Raw genomic sequence first — 20360 nt, forward strand, 5'->3', positions numbered from 1 at the left:
GGACCTGAAAAGAGAAACATTATTCAAAGGGACCTGAACAATTCATGAATAGAGCATAGTAAACAAGGAGCAGTAATAAAAGTCTACTTTTCATCTATTCCACCTGTACAAACAACATTCAACATTCCACCTGTACAAACAGTATTCAACATTCCGCCTGTACAAACAACAACAAGGGAGTATATTCATAGCCATTTTGTGCTTGAAATTCAATTTTTTTTTAGAAACTTCTAGTTTTGATCTAATTGAAGTTAGTATCTGCAAATATTCATTGATATTCATTCCCATTATATATATCCTACATTCCCTATTCATATTCCATTTCATTTCATCTCATATAATTTTCCCTAGGTATTTTCCTTAAAAGCAAAAGAATCAAACTGGGACCACTCTTTTCACCTGCACATGAACTCAGAGCATTAGAATGATTATAATTTTAAATATGACCTCAATGGTCATTTTAAAATTATAAAGCTATGTTATAAAAGATATGCGCTAAAGTATGAAAATATTGAACATATACATTATAGGTTATAAGGCCCTAAAGCTATTTCAAATGAGCATAACCTAATAATGTTACGAAAGGAATATAGAATGCGCATATATCAAATGAAATGGGTATAAAAGTATTGCGCATACAATATGGAGACATATCTATATAACCTAATGCACATATCCAACAAACAAAGGCATATAACATAGTAATACAAGGCCATGGGTTATGGTAATAAAACAAGCAATGGTGGAGGCCGTAAGCATGCAATACGATGGTGAGAGAATTATGGTATGGTATAACGTTTCAATTGCAACGTATGTAAAGTTTCAACCATAAGCCTGGACGTATATCATAACACATATTTGGCATATTATGACACCAACCATATGATAATAACCATACAATAGTGCAGCAGCCACGTAATGACATGCCATATGCAGAGGTCGGTGCAATGAGGACGCACGACGACGGCCGGCATCAACAAACAATGCAACGCTAAAGAAAATGATAAGCCATGAATGCCACGGAGGCCAGCACACAGGTACGAGAGGGACACGGTGGTATGGCAGCATTTAAGCATTGGATGATGGAGCGGCGGAAGGACGACCATCCTTATGACTCAGTCGGGCGACTGAGTCAACAAGGAAAACCATGTAACTGCATCTACCAAGTAATGAAGCTCCGGGTACAGTGAGAAACGGTCATAAGAAACCCGCCCGGCGTTGATTCAAACCACCATTCTTCATTGCCAGAGCTCAGAGAGTTGTGTTTGAAGACGAGACGTAGCAAAGAGGGAAGTTAAAAACAACTTCTACAATTAACTTTGACTCCAACCTCTCTAATAAATGAGGTCAAATTTACATAAAAACAGCTTAAAAAGACTAAACACCCATTATTTACATTTAATTTTACCCCTCACATTCATCTACTTCACCCTTTTGACTTTTACCAAAGTCAAACTAGGAATTACAAAAAATTACACATTGAAAAATTTACAAAAATCTCAGAAATTTCCAGGTGTGCAATGAGCTGTTGGAGGCCCCTTTTGAGTGCCTTTCTGAAGTCCAAATCCCTATCTAAATAATTTTCTAGAAATATGGGAGAGTTTATATGTATTTATAGTATTGTTTCACTCAAAATGACCCATTTTTGGTTGAGATATGGCCATTCTCCCAAGGTGTCTCCAGGTGCGCAACGAAATGGAAAAAGAGGGGCATAAAGGTGATTTTTGACCTCTTTTTTGAAAATTTCTCAAAAACTGAGCCCCATACTAGGAAGGTGGGAAAATTGGTTTTTATAGGGGCTCATAATCTTTCCAAAAATTCTGATCTTCCATAATTTGGATCCCTGAGGAAGAAGCGCAACGTTAGCTTGCTGCGCTCCTAGACAAAAAATTGCCCAAAAATTGCAAGTTTGCACCAAAACACAAAAAATTTCTCCAAATCCTCCCAAAATTTGCTAGAGATGCCTAATGAGATATGTTATGCAATCATGGATGCATCTGCAAGGAAATATAACCTACCCTTCTCCTCTTGGCTGATTAGGGTTTCCTTGAGATTTTCCTTTAACTGCTTGTTTTTGACCTTGGCAACCTGATTCCTTGTGTAATAATGGATGGCCATTTTATTTTGCAACTTGTTATCCTTGTTGGCCTTGTCAAGGAGATTATCAAGGTGGAAATTGAATTTGTCAAGCCAAAAATTCCTGTCCTCATTTATTTCCATGGCAATCCTCTCTTCAAAGGTCAATTATTCCATTGGTGGCTTTTGTTCTCTTTCACTCTAAAGTTCCTTCCTGAGACCCATTGTCCTTGGTCTCTTCCTTGCCACATGTCCTTCATGTTTTTCAGTGTCCCCATGGTCCACCACTGCCTTGCCTTTCATCTCTTGTTTATTGGCTTTGAATTGCTCTTTCTCCATGACTAGTTGTTTTGCCTTAAGTTGATTGTTTTCTTGCTCAAGGAATGAAATGATGAATTTGGCCCTTTCAAAATTGTCCTTGAGCTCCATGATCTGAGAATCCTTCTCTTTGATGACTTGTTGCAGGTTTTGATTCTCATCATGTGCCTCCAAGTCAACTAGGTCAAATTCATTCTCAATGGGCTCCTCATCATGCAAATAAGCCTCATGATGTGATGGTGATACTTGTTTTGTTGATGTAGTAGGCTTGGCCCCTTCCTCAATTTGAGGAGCAAACACAAGGCTTTTGCCTCTCTGATGTGTCTAGGTCACCTCAAGCCTAGGTGCCTTGGAAACCTCATCATGTTTGCTTAATGACCCCACCTCCATGGGTTGTACTGACATCATGGTTTGGTGCTGGCTTGGTGAAGTGGTTATATGCGTTTTCAAGGTTGCCTCAATGAAGGTGTCCCATGCCATGTTCTTCTCTTTCAACTGATGGAGTACTATAACCTTTATCAGGCTATGGTGAAATAGGCTGGGATAATGTACTTTGCCTTTCAATTGTGCCCTTTCAGACATTTTGGTTAGGCTCCTATACAAGTAGCTGGACAAATTTAGAGACTTGGTAGCTGTAAAGTGCATGAGCAGTCTTATGTGGTATTGATATAGCCTAGAAAATCTGCCCTCACATTGAAGAACTTCATGACAACCTTCATCAATGGTGCATATCTCTCCAACAAGTATGTGATGGGAAAACTTGTGAGTGATCTCCCTTGTATTGTGATTTCAAGTAGGGTTTGTACTCTTCTAAGTCTAGGTTCATGCCTTTGAACCAGTTTTCACCATGGTTTGGTATGCCTATAGCTTGAGAGATGTCATCCACTGAAAATATGAAATCAATCCCTACAATGGTGATCTTATCTTCCTTCAAGGTGAGGGAAAATATACTTGTGAGATGCTCATGGTAACCAACCACTTCCTGCACTCTTTGAAAAAACCCTAAACAATTGACATCTTCAAGGCATTTCATGACAAATGGGGAGGAGGTGATTTCATTGCAATTATAGGGCTCAAACCTCAGTATCTTCCCCCCTTGTTGTACTTCCTCTTCTCTGATGGTGATGAGTCAGGCTCCATTCTTCAAACCCTAGGTGAAAGGAAAGCAAAAACAGTGAAATTTGCTGCAATGAGGGAATGAGGTGGTATGATGAACTTAGGAGTTGCCTAAATTTGTAAGGAAATTTAGGAGGGTAGGGGATGATGTGAGTGAGTTGGGGAAAAAGGTGAGGGGAGGGGATGGAAAAGGCCAAAACACAGGGCTATACTAGAAAGAGATAGGGTAGGTTAGGGTTTAGAGGAAAGTGATAGACAATGAGGGGATAAGGATTTGTGATGGATGGAAATGGTGTATTAGTTGCAAACATAGGTGTAGGGACAATGAATCTAGGGTTTATGGCAACAATTCATAATTTGAGGATCAAAATCATGTAAACCCTAGAAGAAGAAGTATTTGATCATTTTCTTGACATATGAGGCAAAGGAGGGCACGAAAATGATTAAACTTACTTGTTATATATCCTAGAGGATGAAATGACTGAAGAGGAGCTTTGAAAAATTAATTTTTGTGGTCAAACAACAATTTTGGACAACTTTGCCCCATGCGCAGTGAAGCCTTCCTGTGCGCAACGTGCTGTCCAGGTGCGTAGCGTAGGCTCTCTATGCGCAACGAGAGTCAATTTTTGCCAATGAGGGCTATGGAATCACAAATTTTTCCAAAATAGAGGGAGGAGCTTGATGCTAGGATGGTATACATGTGAAAATGAGTGTGAATGAGCTCCTCCATGTGTTTTTATAATTTTCTTTTCGTGTCTAAGTGATTAATGAGGTAAGATGCCCCACCTCACCAATTCACTTTCTTTTTTACTTTTGTAGCCTTAGGACCTATTCTTGTAACTTTAGAACCTTAGGAACATTATTACATCTAAAAACATAAATTATATTTGAAATCAAGTGTTATTGAACAAATTTACCTATTGCTACTCCTCATTTGCCGGATTTATACATGAAAGGAATGATTTTGTGACCTTAACCCTAATGACCTGATGGTGACACTGAGCTGAATGGAGACCATGATGATGTGATTGAAGTGATATTAATGATGTTTTCATGATGGTAGACTAAACTGAGTGATGAAAGTGACCAACATATGAAATTATTGAGAGAGTGGAAGTAGCCCTAGACACACTAGCTAGTGACCAAATTTTTATTTGAAGACTCACTGAAATGACAAAAATTTGACTTAACACCCTAAAAACACCTTGGAAGAGAATATTTGATCACTGGTGATAGACTGAACTGACTGACACTAACACCCTCACATATAAACTTTTTTTGCGACTAGGGAACCCAACCAATTCATTAGCAAAACAATATTCTGCCCAACCCAAAGTCTCCCTTTCTTTGAAATTGCTTTGTCCACACCTTATCACAACCATAGGCTTGCCTTCTGAGAGTCCTATTCTGAACTTCTCCTAAACAACTTCATCCTCGGGACACCTGGAATTCACTGACACTTCTTGGCACACACTCTTATTTGTTCATTTCCAAGCATTTTGACCTAGTTCTCCCTTGTGTTCCCCTGACTCTCCCTAGCAATCCTCACCATCCATTAACACTATCTGCCATGTGCTAGCACACCTTTTCATTCATTGGAATTCCCTATCACTCCTTAGCTATCATGCCCTCACAAGTATCCTTAATTTTTTTAGACTTGGCCGGAACCCAACCAAGTCCTGCCCCGACTACAACAACTTAACCAAGTTATAGTTACTACAACTAGACTATGCCTTGTTCACCTAAGATCTGCCTATAACACATCTTAGGGTACTCATGTCCAATCTCAACTCACCCCACTTAACAAGTTACCAATTCAAGGCTCACGTCCAACCATGGCCATAAAACAACCAAGAAACATAGTTTACATCTTGACATGCCATAGCACATGGCATGTCTAATAATCCTTAGCCCTATGTGGCATGTGTTAGCATCCCCTACATTTCTTGTCATGCTTTGTACTCCATAGAACACCCTAGCACTCTTTGACATGCTCTGGCACTCTAGCATGCCTTGGCACTTGATGCAGGAGCATTCAACCCAAGGAAAATCATTGTAAATAGTAGACATAGGGGGTCATGCATTTTAGGAAATAGTTTTCCTAAGTATCAAGTTAGTACAACATTTAGGCCTTAAGTGTGATTTAATTAGATGCTCTCAAAAAAGATAAATGAGAACATGAGTAGTTCCATGATCCTAGGAGCAAGAGAGAGCTTTTAGGCATTAAAGGGAGAATAGATGTGGACCATTGAGCAAAACAGGGGACTTTCTATTTTCAAATAGAGAAATGATGGAGTGGATAAAGTCTGCCACATATGAATGCATGTAGCAAACTTTAGGGCTTTAGTTGAGTGATTTAAGGAAAGGATGTGATCGATCCAATTCAATGTTTCCATATAAATATATGTAAGCCTACGGGAAATATGAGAGGCCACCAATAGTAGAATCAGGCCTGTGTATGTGTGTGTATGTGAGACCGAGGTGTCTCGAATGTAACCTTTGCTTTTGGCATTAATATATATTCAGAGTTTATTTCTGACTGAGTGAGAGTATTGAAGAATGTTTTCATGAATAAATTACTTGAATTGTAAGCTATGTTGCAGGAGATTGTAGGTAGAATCCTGAAGGGTACATAGAGGCGTAAAATGATTCAAAAGAATCAAATAAAGGGTCTTTGAATCCAATTAAGGAAGCGAAGAGAAGCTCTGGAGAGATAATATAGTGAGGGAGTAAAGCTTATAGAAGTTGAGTAGCGCAGCGGAAGAAAGAAACCTTGAAGAAACCAAAGGAAAACCATTGAAAATGCATAAAAACCCAAGTAAGAGAGGCGAGTGAGAAGTAAAGGTTTGACGCTTAGTAGCTGTTGGATCATTAAGATCAACGACCAAGATTAAGTCGCATCGGCAGAAGTCCCTTGTAAGTTATCGGAATGTGCCTTGGAGGTTTGCACATAGCAAATAGTGATTAATCGCGGACCTTTGGATCGTGTCCAGATCAGCGGTCACGATTAAATCACATATCGGCGACCAGAGGTGCCAAGGGTCAGCGTTTATGAATGTTGCAATATCGCCGATAGTGATATATCAGCGATCGGAGTAGGGGGTTATCGATGATTGGGCGTTGGGGCTTTAGATATCAGAGAGCGATAACGACATGGACTCGACAAAGGTTATAGTGGCGCATTTATAATCTTTGAGATCCATTATATGTGTTTTAGAGCGGTTTCCCTATATATTGGCACAAAGTGTGGATTTAGTCTACCAAGACTAAAACATATATAATATAGTTGGAGATTGGATAGTCAGAGGAGGGGTGTATATATGTGTATGACCCGTTGATATAGCCGATAGTGATTGTGATAGATGTTTTAACCTCGAAATCTATGCGAAACCATAAGGAAGGTGGAGAAAAAGTATGTTGCAGCATTCCCTTTGGAAAGGGTTGTAAAGTCCCGAAAAGAAGGTTTGAGAAAGCCTTTAATAAAAGAGTATAAAGAAGGCTTATAAGGGTTCATATAATCCCGATAGAGGTTTCAGGTGGGGTGATTTAAGTTCCTATACACAGGAATTGATGAATGGGCTGTGACCAAAAGGTCTGAAGATTTAACTCCATTGCAGAGTTAAATATCTTGGGATAGTTATAGATGCCTCATTTGAAAAATGCGTACTGTGGGTATATATGTGGGTGCTACCCTAGCATCAGTTTGGCTAAGGATGGTTATATGCTGACACCCTGCACCAACACTGCCTAGCATATAACCTTGTCACTCCCTCCTTAGAACACTTGGAACTCGTTGACACTCCCTATCACACACTCTTATCTCTTAATTTCCATGCATTTTGAACTAGTTCTCCCTTGTGTTTTTGTGGCACTCCTAACATTTGTTGGCATGAATTGACACACCCTGGCACATGACACATATTGGTATGTTTCCTTGGCACTCTAGCATTCCTTGGAGCTACCTAACATATCTTGTTGCTCCCTCCTTACCACACCTAGAACTCACTAACACTCCCTCCAACCCAATGTAACTTCGCCACTAGGTAACTAACCAACAGGACCATAAAGGAATTTAAGTGGAATAATGAGCAGTGGGTGGACCTAACATACATTAGTGAATGGACCCTATCAAACTTCATGCCTTTGGATGCTTGAATGATTCAGATGGAGAGCAGCGCTGATAGTTTCTGATCTAACATATATCGTGGAAATGATGTGTGGGGACCGTGGCAAGAAGAACCTGATCAATCTGGTGTGAGGTGTGTTGAGGTGGCCCAAAGGGCTCACGGGCTCTCAACCATTGGGTTAACCATATGGTTATGCAGAGGTTGGATTCAAGGGATCCTTGGTCTAATTTCCATAAGCTACATAGCAAAACTGGGCATTAGACATGTTGTAGAAAATTTTTGAAAATCTCAAATACAAAAGATTTTCCCAAAGAAAATTCCAGCAAGGAAACAAGGCATGTGAAGCTACAATAGTATGGAAAGCATGGATTTATGTGTCCATCTCAATGCCATATTCACCCATGTTCCCTTTTCTACCAATATGACCCTATTCTAGTCAGCTGAACAAAAAGCTAGCGTTGGCATAGTACCAACAATTGAAAAAGCTATGTCAAAAAGAATCCTTGATATCTTTGTGGGGAATGAACTCAATTTATATAGGAGTTATTTTAAAATATCCCTGCTAGAAAATTTGTGAAGTTGCTAATCAGGAAAGGCTAAAATATGGACTCAGAGGTTTCTTTTCCAGAATATTTGATAAAGGACGATTAAAGTTTTGAGCATGAGGCGAATAGAGTCAAAGATTATTAACAAAGTGGAAAAGAAGTTGATAAAAAAACGATGAAGAAGATGACGTTATCATCCTTTTGGGAGATATTAAGAATTTAAAACCCAATTTTCCCATTCATGTGCTTTCCACGCTCTCCTCTCATCATATATTCAATATTTTGCAAAAAATGAGCACAAACTCTTCTATTTCTCTTCATTTGTTTGATTTAGTGAAGCACTATTGCTTTTTCCATATTCTCCAATCCTATTATCTTATAGTACACATTAAGAAAGGTTAATGCAACATAGTGAATATTATGAAGGCTTTGGCAAGCCATCCTAGAGTAGGACTGAGTTTGATTGAAGATGATTCATTTCATATTTTATTTAAAATGGTTACAATAGTTAAATAATTTGGCACACTTCTAATTCTCCCCGAAGCCCTTGGGGTTAGGCCTAGTTATTGGCCGTGGGGCTCGATTCCCTTTGGGGTTGATCAGCCCAGATATTTTTGTGGATGTAGCAGCCGCCCAATGACCAAGGTGTCCGTGAACCACACCAAAAAAAAAATAAAATGGCATGCTTCCTTTACATATCATTGGAATTCCATGTAGACACTTGGTCTCCTATTAGTCAATGAAAATCAAAGTGTGGAAAAATCCATTCATGCACGCCATATGTGAAGGATTTTAACTACAAGACTCAGGATGGAAACATCAACAATTCTAGATCTCCTCAACCTTCACCAAGATGCAAATGAGTGGAATACAAATTCCGACACATGCATTAGACATCAAGCAACATAAATATTTTGTGCACCATGTTCCCTCATATTTCTAAGATTTAAAGTGAGAACACTATAAAAGAATGAGAATAAGGTATCTAGATTATATGAAACACCATCTGAGGTATAATTATACATGCAAATGATCTTTGTTGACAAATAGAAGAATTAGGAGAACTGGTGCACTACCCTTGCCTTGAGATTATGCATGTGATAGAGATATATACTTAGCCTTCCACCTTGGGAGCCAACTCTTTGTGGATTTTGACTCATGTCATGATAGGAAGGCTTATTTCAATCTTAAACATGAAGAATATATTAATGAGGTATGGGAACAATGAATGCTAGAAAATCTGTCATTATATAATGCAGTGAACTTTAGGGTATGTGAAATGGTTGTAGAACAAGGACCTATATCCTTTAGTTACAATTATGGAAAAAAGGGAGAAGGAAAGGAAATCTTCTAGCTTGACATTATGTCATTACCCTTCTTAGAGATTATAAACTAAGTGTGAAATTTATATTTTTTCTTCTTCACACTCCCTTATTCCAGTTAAAAGACATACTTCATCTTATGATCCAGATTTATGTAGGAATGAAATGAAATATAGATGCAACATAAACTGAGAGCTACAACCAAAAATAAACTTCAATTCATTAATAACAAAATATTGAAACCGTTTACATGCAAAATGGAAATAAACTAGCTTGGGCGATGGTAGATTATCTTTGAGAAGAGATGTGATGACTACATGCCTCTGAACTGTGTTACAATGAGGCTCCAAGGAATTTTTATTATTGAGAAACAAGGAAAAACCCTAAACATCCAAAAACCTAACCCTAGGAGAGGAAGCACCAAAAGTTTGTGCGCCCTGTTGGGGTTAGTTGGTATATCAACTTCCTGGGGTTGTCACTTTGGCACATGATCTTCATTCGATGTGTAAAATATCTCGCTAGAAATATATATCTGAGGACTTCAACATTCAACTGCAAACGCCTATTGCAAGCTGCTGGTTTTCCTATTTTCCAAACAAATGTCGCTTAGGGCCTCAAAACGACTTTGGAAGTTTAGGACTTGAAAAACTGCCAAAAATAGTAAACTATGCTACAATTAAGGAAATTGAAAGAAACAATGTTGGGGGTCCAAGTGGAATAGGGAGGTGGCCACCAATACCCACCTGGATCATCTTAGAAAGTGGGATGTTTGAGAAAATGATTCCCCACTTTAATAAGTGTGGAGGTTGTATGGATTTTTTTGAAAAGGATCAGTTCCAAAAATGGAAAATTGTCTCTTCCTGAGACTCATTGAATATAGGACGTTCATTGGCACAAACCTTTGTCCTTCGTGGGAAAAATATATTGTAGCAACTAAAGATGATGTAGAGAAATACAAACACACATCAAACTCATTAGATAATGGAGCGATCATCGAGACAATTGGTAATTTTATTCTTGTGCTAGAAAGAAGTCACAATGTAAGGGAGTTTCTGATCCAAAATGGATCCTAAAACCCTTTAAGTCTTCATATAATAAAAAACTATCGCAAGGGATGAACCTTTAAAAAGGGTGGATAACACTATCAGGAGAGAAAAACATGAAGACATGACCAAAAACAGAGTCTATCAGAGGCTTGAATAAATTTGCACAGGAGACGTCAGATCCGGCCAATCAATGGTCCAGATCCGATCAGAATATCGCAATCGGCGATGGCAAGCAGAGTCAATCGAGTTCAGTTATATGGAAATTGCGATGGTGGTCAAGCACGATTAGACGAGCACCATTGATCAAGCGCGCAGATCTGATGGTCCAGATCTATCCGCGCTATATCGCATCACTAATATATATATATATATATATATATATATATATATATATATATATATATATATATATATATATATATATATATATATATGTAGGGACTTAACCACGGCCCGATGGATCAGCGATATGCGATTGCGATATCGCAATATCGCATCGCAGCATTGTAAAGGGGCGATGCCAAGAGGCTAGCAACCATGCGATATGCCAATAGTCGATAAGGCCGATCGGTGCAATTAACGATCGGAAGCCAATACAATATGCGATATGCGATATATCCAGATCCAATGGGGTTTATAAATGAAAATAAATATATTTTGAGTTCCAAAAAGTAGGGTTTTTCTTTGTATTTCCATTTTCATTAAATTAACGAAAAACAAAGGAAATGCAAATTGGGCGATAAAACGAACCTGAAAGGATTTTTTACATGCAACGATAGTGTTTTCAATTCCGAAACAAGCGGGATATCGGGCGGGTCTTAGGCGGTAAGTGGTATTGGACTGGCTCCGCCTGAGCCCATACACTAGTCGCCACGTGGCTCGATGCCAGAGAGAGAAAACCACCTTTTTGGGTGGGTAACCTCTGTGCGCGTAAGCCACCTGAATTCAATAATAACCATTAGATCAATGATCACTTGCAATAGCACCCAAAGACAGACTTGATGGAATATAGGGCGAAACTAATGATTTTTGAAGTCTGATAGACTGCGTTTGGGCGGATTTTCCTGTGTTTTATGTGTATTCTCTGTGTAAACAGAGAACGACCATTTTGGGGATTTCAAAGGGCGCCGATGGTCCCTTCTGTTGCAGAACAAGTGGCCACCTTCCCTGAAGGCATTAACAAATGATTACTTAACGCTCAAAGGGGAATTCGAGCAAACAGAGGTCGGGAGCGAGAGATCCCAGAAGAGGAAAAAAACAGACACTGTCGATTGGCTTAAAAGCCACTAAATGATAGAGACGGAGGCAAGCAATGCTGAGACAGAGAGAAAACAAAGACAGAGAGTTAGTGAGGAGAGTCTATGTACTCAGAAAGACTTGGGGGATCTAAGTAAAGCCTTTTTGTTTTGTATCTGTTATGTGAGACTCAAACTTAGCTCAATTTTGTGAAACTCTATTCTTGAAGACATAATAGAGAGGTCACCACTGAAGGCTAGACCAGGAGACATAGCCCAGGAGTGTTGGGTGAACTCCTTGATTATCTTGTTGTGCTATGTGTGTGTGTGTCTGTTATGTATCTTTAACTGCTTCATTGTCTATATTATTTGTAATCTTTTCGATCCGTTGGACTAAGTAATATAGGAAAATCCATGCACATGAGTCTGTAATACCTTAATATTAGTCTAATGTCTCATTTTCAAATCAAGTGGTATCAGATCTTTAGGTTTGCTAAGGTTAGACAAGCTTGTGCTGGATTGTTGAATGCTAGCTAGGTCAAAGCTCAAACTAGGAGAAGGAGAACTTGTTGAGGCTAATCCAGAATTGGAAGAGTCTATCCTAGGAGGAGAATGATAGAACAAACCCCATTGGAAACAGAATATCATTTCATGGATAGTTTCATGACCATGAGAGCCATGGTGGAAGAGATGTATCGAGAATTTAAGAAAGGTCAAGGTGAAAGTACTTCAACCTCCAAACAAGACAAAGGAGCAGAGGAACCTTCTCTAGATGCCCCAGAGGGCAAAGGGAAAGGGGAAAGGCTTCCTCCATCATCTCCTCCACCATCACCTCCATCATCCTCATCTCCTAGCCTTGAAAAGAAAAAGAAGAAAACATTTGTGATTAAATTAGATGTGAAATTTGATTTGCCAATCTATGATGGAGAATTAAATGCAGAAAAGCTAGATAACTGGATTAGACATATTGATGTATATTGCAGGGTGCAGAACATTGATTCAGAGAGGAGAAAGATTCAGCTGGCTAGCCTTCGCCTTGGAGGAACTGCACTAGTGTGGTGGGAAGGTAAGACACAAGCTGATTTGAAGAAGCATGGTAAAATTATTTCTACTTGGAATGAATTTGTTTCTGCCATTAAAAAAAATTCTATCCACTAGCTTATATGCAGCAAACAATGATGAGTTGGCAAACTCTTCGCCAATTAAAGGGCCAAAGTGTACAAAGCCATACCCAAGAATTTAGAAAAAGAGATTTAACTCTAGGCATATCTCTAGACTCACTTGAAACTTTGCTGAAGTATATAGGTGGTCTGCATATCTATTTGAGGCACCCCATTCTCATGTTTAACCCCACTAGCCTAGATGATGTATCAGTTCAGGCTACACATCTAGAGGCTAGAGGCAAGAATGTGAACCCAGATATTAGGGGATCATTAAAACCCTCTGCAAGCAAGAACAAGGAAAAGAAGAAGCAAAAATGGAAAGAGAGAAAGGCAAAAACTATACAGAAAGACAAACCTTCATGCACTCACTGCAAGAAGGATGGGCACGATGATGAACACTGTTGGTCTTTGCATCTGGATCTGAAACCCAAGAAGTTCGGTGTTAAAAAGAAGAAGACTGTTGTTGCTATTCAGAAAGATTTGGGGTCAGACTTAGGTGATGAAACAACAGTCATAGCCATAGGTATAAAAGGTAAAAATTCTAAAGCATCTACAAGTAATTCTGCACAATCTATTGATAATTAAGATAATGAGAGGAAAAGACATGAGCTTTTTCATATTAGAGTTATTTCCAAGCACCAAAAGATTGATAATTTATTTGATAGTGGATCACAAGTAAACTTGATTTCTGAAACAATTGTAAAGAAGTTGGGCTTACTAACAACACCTCACAAGAAGCCATATCCATTAAGTTGGGTATGTGATAAAGCAAAGCTACAAGTGACTAGACAATGTAAACTTAGGTCTGCTATTGGGTCAACTTTTGTAGATGAGGTTGAGTTGGATATAGTTCCCTTGGATATATGTGGTATTGTTTTAGGAAGTCCTTACTTGTATGATAGAAAATCCATTTTCTATAGAACTGAAAATAAGTATCAACTCACTAAAGATGGAATAGAATACATTGTAAGAGCTCATAAACTCAAAAATAACTACTCTCTCATAAACTCGGGGCGGATGAAAAGAATTGTAAATTCATGCAAGCAATTTTTACTAATGGTTGTAAAGGAAAAGACCCCTGATGAAACCAATGTAATTGAAGACTGTGATGCTAAACAGAAAGCTGATTTAGATAAAGTTGTTTCAGAATATTATATCCTATTTCAAGAAATTAAAGGTCTGCCACCCAAAATGGAAATAGTACATGATATTCATTTGCAACAAGATGCTCCATTGCCTAACATCAGAATGTATAGGTCATCCGCTTTAGAGAATGCAGAGATCAAGAAGCAAGTACATGACCTGCTCGATAAAGAGTTCATAAGACCAAGCACATCACCATGTGGATCTCCAATCGTATTGGTGAGAAAGAAAGATGGTTTGTGGAAGATGTGCAATGATTACAGAGCATTGAATAAAATAACAATCAAGAATCGTTATCCTCTTCCTCACATTGATGATCTATTAGATCAGTTGAAAGAATCAGTTTACTTTTCCAAGTTGGACTTGCGTAGTGGCTATTATCAAATCAGAGTTGCAGAACAAGATGCATGGAAGACTATTTTCAAAACAAAGCAAGGGCTATATGAATCATTGGTTATGCCTTTTGGCTTAACTAATGCTCCTGCCACTTTCATGAGAGTTATGAATTATGTACTCCAACCTTTTATTGATGATTTTGTAATTTTATATTTAGATGACATTCTTGTTTTCAGTAAAACGTGGGAAGAACATTTGAAGCATGTAAAGCAGAATTTAGATGTTTTGAAAAGAGAAAATCTCTATGTAAAGTTATCAAAATGTGAATTTAGTAAAACATCTTTAAATTATTTGGGTCATATTGTAGGGGGTGGTGAATTGAAGATAGATCCCTCTAAGGTCAAAGTCATTGTGAACTGGCCTAAACCCATATCTGCTACAGAAGTTAGGAGTTTTCTAGGAGCATCACAATATTGGATAAAGTTTATTGCTAACTTTTCCTTGATTGCAGCTCCCTTACATGCTTTAAAAAGATTGAACAAGGTGTTTCAGTGGGGAGGCAAACAATAGAAAGCCTTCGACACCTTGAAAGAAAAAATTAGTATAGCACCAATACTAGCACTGGCAGATCTTCAATGACCATTTGAGATTGAAATAGATGCCAGCGACTATGCCATGGGAGCAGTGTTGATGCAACATAGTAAACCCATATGTTATCATTATGAGACATTTAATTCTATAGTAGTTAATTATCCCACGTATGATAAAGAATTGTATGCATTAGTGCAGAGTGTGAAAATGTGGAAACATTACCTAATGGGAAAATAAAAAATTATACATACAGATCATAAACCACTTCAATATTTTCACTCACAAAGTAAATTGCAGCAATCAAGACACTATAGGTGGATGGGTTTTCTACAACAATTTCATCTTGTCATCAGATATAATAAAGGCATACACAATAAGGTTGCAGATATGCTATCCAGACCAATCATAAATGCATCTACTATACTTAAGCATAACTCAGTAATGCATGAAAGCTACATTGAACATATGCTCAAGATATAGATTTTAAATATGTATATGAAACCTTAAGTCATGGCAAACAAGTAGAAGAATTGGATTATTATGTTAAGGACAAACTCTTATATCATTTGGGAAAGTTATGCATTCCTCAAACTGAAAGAGTCAACATAATCCGAGAAGCACATACTTCTCTAATATCAGGTCATTTTGGTGTAAGTAAAACAATTGCATAGATGCAACGGTTCTGTTATTGGCCAAGAATGCATGAAACAATTTCTAGATATATTAGAGGGTGTACCATGTGTGCTAAAAGTAAGCCTAGCAATAGAAAATTAGTCTTGTACACTCCACTTCCAGTTCCTTCTCGTCCTTGGGAAAGTGTTTCCATGGACTTTGTTGGGGGATTGCCAAAATCTAGAAAGGGTCATGATTACTTATATGTTATTATGGACAGGTTCAGCAAAATGTGTATTTTAATACCTGGTAACAAGCAGATTACAACTGAACAAACAATGAAGTTGTTCTTTCAGCATGTCTCGGTTCATTTTGGGTTACCCACTTCCATTGTATCTGATCGAGATTCCCGATTTATCAGGAAGTTCTGGTCAAGTATGTGGGAATTGATGGACAACAGTTTGAAGAAAATCACAACATTTCATCCACAAACAGATGGCCAAATGGAGGTGGTTAATAGGATAGTGATCCAGTTGATTAGGGGCTATTGCAGCAAGCATCCCAAGCTTTGGGATGAACATTTATGCTATGTACAACATGCTTACAACCGTGCTAAACACTCTTCTACACAGAGATCTCCTTTTGAGACTTGTTTTGGTTTTACACCAAAGTCTCCCTTGGATTTTGTCTTTAGTAAAGACATAGCAGTTGATGGACATAGTGATGTGGACAAAGCAACCAAGTTCATTGAACAAATCCAAGAAATTCACCAAGCAATACAAGAACAGCTGGAAAGAAGCCAAGCTAAGTACAAGGCAAGGCATGATAAGCATCGAATTGAGCATAGCTTCCAAGTTGGTGATCAAGTATGGCTGTACATCAACAAAGACAGAATGCAAGGTGAAGGTAAGAAGCTGAAGCCAATAAGGTATGGGCCTTTCAAGATACTTGAGAAAATTGGTGAGAACACTTTTTGCCTTGATTTTCCAACTTACATGCACATCTATTAAGTAGTTAATGCAGAGAAATTGAGACTATTTGAACCTTCATTGATTGAAGATACCAAAGAGCAAAGTCAGTTTCCTTCTATTGATGATCTGTTGCCTGAATATCTCAATGAGTTGCAGGAAGACACTGTTCTGGACAGGAAGGTGAGAACTACATGCAAAGGGGATGTTGAGTACCTAAGAATCGGACTCAAAGGTTCAAAACCAAGCAGTGCAAGATGGATAGATATTGGACAAGTGAGGAAGTTGTATCCTCACTTGATTGATGCTTAAAAACCAACTTTTGGTGGTCCAAAAGCTTTTTCAATGGGAAGGCGTGATCCAAAATGGATCCTAAAACCCTCTAAGTCTTCATATAATAAAAAACTATCGCAAGGGATGAACCTTTAAAAAGGGCGGATAACACTATCGGGAGAGAAAAACATGAAGAAATGACAAAAACAGAGTCTATTGGAGGCTTGAATAACTTTGCACAGGAGCCGTCGGATCTGGCCGATCAACAGTCCAGATCCGATTGGCATATCGCAATCGGCGGTGGCAGGCGGAGTTAATCAGGCACGGTTATATGGAAATTGCGATGGCAGTCAAGCGCGATTAGATGAGGACCATCGATCAAGCACGTAGATCCGACGGTCCAGATCTATCCGCGCTATATCGCATCGCTAATATATATATATATATATATATATATATATATATATATAGATATATATATATAGATATAGATATAAATATAGATATAGATATAGCTATAGGGACTTAACCACGGCCTGACGGATCAACAATATGCCATTGCGATATCGCAATATCGCATCGCAACATTGTAAAGGGGTGATGCCAAGAGGCCAGTGACCATGTGATACATTGATAGACGATAAGGCCGATCGGTGCAATTAGCGATGGGAAGCCAATCCAATATGTGATATGCGATATAGTTGGACCCAATGGGGTTTATAAATGAAAATACATATATTTTGAGTTCTAGAAAACAGGGTCTTTCTTTGTATTTCGCGTTTTTGTTAAATGAACAAAAAACAAAGGAAATGTGAATTGGGTGATAAAACGAACCCGAAAGGGTTTTTTACATGCATCTATAGTGTTTTGAGTTCTGAAACAAGCAGGATTTTGGGTGGGCCTTAGGCAGTAAGTAGTATTGGATGGGTTCTGCCCGAGCCCATACACTGGCCGCGAAATGGCTCAGCGCCAGAGAGAGAAAACCACCTTTTTGGGTAGGTAACCTCCGTGCGCGTAAGCCACCCGAAATCAATAATAACCATTGGATCAATGATCACTTGCGGTAGCACCCAAAGACAGACCCGATGGAATATAGGGTGGAATTAATGACTTTTGAAGTACGATAGACTGTGTTTGGGCAGCTTTTCTTGTGTTTTATGTGTATTCTCTGTGTAAACAGAGAACGACCATTTTGGGGATTTCAAGGGCGTCGATGGTCCCTTCGACCATTTTTGGGATTTCAAAGGGTGTCGATGGTCCCTTCCACCATTTTGGGGATTTCAAAGGGCGTCGATGGTCCCTTCTATTGTAGAACATGTGACCACCTTCCCTGAAGGCATTAACAAATTATTACTTAACGCTTAGAGGGGGATTCGAGCGAATAGAGGTCTGGAGCCAGAAAGACCAGAAGAGGAAATGAATAGACACCGTCGATTGGCTTAAAAGCCACTGAATGACAGAGACAGAGGCAAGCAGTGCTGAGACAGAGAGAAAATAGAGATAGAGAGTTAGTGAGGAGAGTTTGTGTACTCAGAAAGACTTGGGGGATCCAAGTAAAACCTTGTTGTTTTGTATCTATTATGTGAGACTCAAACTGAGCTCTCTTTTGTAAAAATTTGCTCTTAAAGACATAATAGAGAGGTCACCACTAAAGGCTGGACCAGGAGACATAGCCCAGGAGTGTTAGGTGAACTCCTTGATTATCTTGTTTTGCTATGTGTGCGTGTGTCTGTTATGTATCTTTAACTGCTTCATTGTCTATATTATTCACAGTCTTTTTGATCTGTTGCACTAAGTAATATAGGAAAATCCATGCATATGAGTTTGCAATACCTTAATATTAATCTAAGATCTCATTTTCAGATCAGTTTCCATGACGTTTGATCTTCCCTGGAGAACATTCTAAGCTAGAAGAACTTGAAATTTCAGGCCATTCTAATGATGATGAAAAAATATTTAGAGATAATTTTCATTCTATGATCCCCTAAGATATGTTTGACACTATGATACATGAAGTTGAGGAAGAGATTGGTGTTCTTGAAATCTATTTGAGTGACCCAATCTTTATTGAAATTTCTCAGAGAGTGATGAATGTCCAACCTACAACTTTCTTCTACATCAAATGTTGTTTAAATCCATCAGATATCCTAAGACTCTATTCAAATGCAAATGATGGTTCTGAGTCAACACCATTGTGCAAATGTAGAGAATCTCTTAAGTTTTGAAAGGTTGATATCTCTGGAGTAATTGTGTGTTGTTAGGTGTCAAAGGTCTAAAATGTGATCGAGTATGATCAAGTCACACTAAGGAACTTGTAGAGATTTTTTATGGCTTTGAACACAAGCTTTCCCACATTGGTGTTAGCCATTGTAATTCTATCAATTGAAAATACCAAGATTTTCATGCTCTAAGAGGGATGAGAACATTGGAAAGAGTTGCAGAGAAAGTTATACTTGATCCTCATTCAATATTTCTCTTGGAGAATACAGTGCGCACATACACAGTAGAGTATATTTTTTTGCTAGAAATGTTTAGGCAATGCAAGAAGATTTCAATGAAGTTGAAGCTATCTATACCATGAAAAAGAACTGGATTTGATAGCAATCGCTATAAGTGGACAAAAGTTTCTTGGACCAACGATCGACAATAACATACCATGGAGAGGTGTGTTTGAATGCCAAAATATTAAAGGTTAAACATTGTGCATGTTTGATAACAGATCAACTAACACTTGGCACCAACCTCTGATCAAACATAATGAGTGACCCTTGCCCCATTTGAAGTTTAATGGGGGCGGTTTTGCAAAATTAGTTATATGCCAAAACCACCCTATAAGTGATCCCTAGTTATGAACAAATGAGCGACCCCCCCATTTCAAAACCAAAAGAGAATGAAGGCACTCAAAACCACCAATGGTTTTGGACGGCCCCACATGTACCTCCACTAAATTTCAAACTTTATTGTTTCTATATATTTTTTTAAATGGGTCAAAAAATACTGAATGGATTAAATTATTAAAGGCATAACTTATGTAAGAGGTTTTAGCAACATTATCTCTCTCTCTCTCTCTCTCTCTCTCTCTCTAGATATATATATATATATATATAGCGAGAGAGAGAGAGAGAGAGAGTTTTTTAATTGTCTAGGTTTGTTATATAACTAATTAAGAAAGTTAGACTATGAGGGGAAAAGATAAAACTTAGAATAGTGAACGAAGGGGGTTCCGAGTTCTGAAGTTTGAGAAGTTGAGGGATGTATGAAGTCTCTCAAGGACACATTAATAAAAAACTAATATGATTCTAGAATTGATTTAAGTTGCAACTTGTATCATTTTTCCTCTGTGTAATTATTATTTCACATTGTGTTTTTTTTCTACTGGAAATAATGTATGTATCAACTTGTTTTCTTAAGATATAATTGCAAATCTAACTATGTTACTCTTTGTTGCAAATGGTACTTTGGTTAAATTAAGCACCTTAATAGGTGCTC

The 20360-nt window shown here is 38.2% G+C and overlaps 1 pseudogene; it reads left to right on the forward strand.

The window, feature by feature from the left end:
- The first annotated feature begins 10346 nt into the window (after positions 1–10346).
- On the forward strand, positions 10347–19096 carry LOC149244774 (nudix hydrolase 9 pseudogene; annotated as a pseudogene).
- Positions 19097–20360: the final 1264 nt, after the last annotated feature.

This window comes from Pinus tabuliformis, chromosome 8, assembly GCF_031772625.1.
Source record: "Pinus tabuliformis cultivar Carrire ecotype Pingquan chromosome 8, CPIR1, whole genome shotgun sequence".
NCBI lineage: Eukaryota > Viridiplantae > Streptophyta > Pinopsida > Pinales > Pinaceae > Pinus > Pinus tabuliformis.